Source organism: Helobdella robusta (assembly GCF_000326865.2).
Source record: "Helobdella robusta unplaced genomic scaffold HELROscaffold_25, whole genome shotgun sequence".
In the NCBI taxonomy this organism is placed as follows: domain Eukaryota; kingdom Metazoa; phylum Annelida; class Clitellata; order Rhynchobdellida; family Glossiphoniidae; genus Helobdella; species Helobdella robusta.
The window spans coordinates 1,915,902-1,916,590 of NW_008704310.1; positions in this window are offsets into that span (position 1 = coordinate 1,915,902).

Below are 689 nucleotides of genomic sequence, written 5' to 3' on the forward strand. Positions count from 1 at the left end.
TCCTTTCTATCCGAACTTTGGACCGGCACCTGATATTACTGGACCGCAACTCAAGTGGTGGAGTGTGGTTTTCTGTCTGGATTTGTTCCCATAGTCTTTCCCATGAACAGGTATGCCGCAAGGCAGCGGAGGTTTAAAGTCAGAGTTTTCCTTCTCCTAGGTAAATAGCCGACCAAGGCTAACGAGCTTCACCTGCCCGAAGCAACTGGTTATGCCGCCAGTTACTCGCCTTCGCCCCTTCTCCTGTTAGTTTAAACAGTTCTGCCGTGTGAAGGCCAGAAGTTGGGCTTGGTTGTCAGAGGCTCTTTGAGACGCTTGCCATATGGGAGCATTTTATAGATGATGGGAGCTTATTCCCATCACCACCCCCGGCATTTCAAACTTATCAGTTTATAATAGCTGAAAGTTATTTTATTCATAACTTGGCGAGCGACATGACGGTGTAAGTAATGGTGGTGGTTAAGAATGGCAGCCATTGGGTTTGAATTTTAAAAGATTTATAGATATATATTATTGATGAAAATCACACCACGTTCGGCGTTAGTTAACTTTCAATTTAACTTTTCGATTTTTTTTAACGGTTGATCGTAAATCATTTTCAAGTTTCTTAGTTCAAAACTAAAATTTTGTATATATATTGTATATATATATATATATATATATATATATATATATATATATATATATAT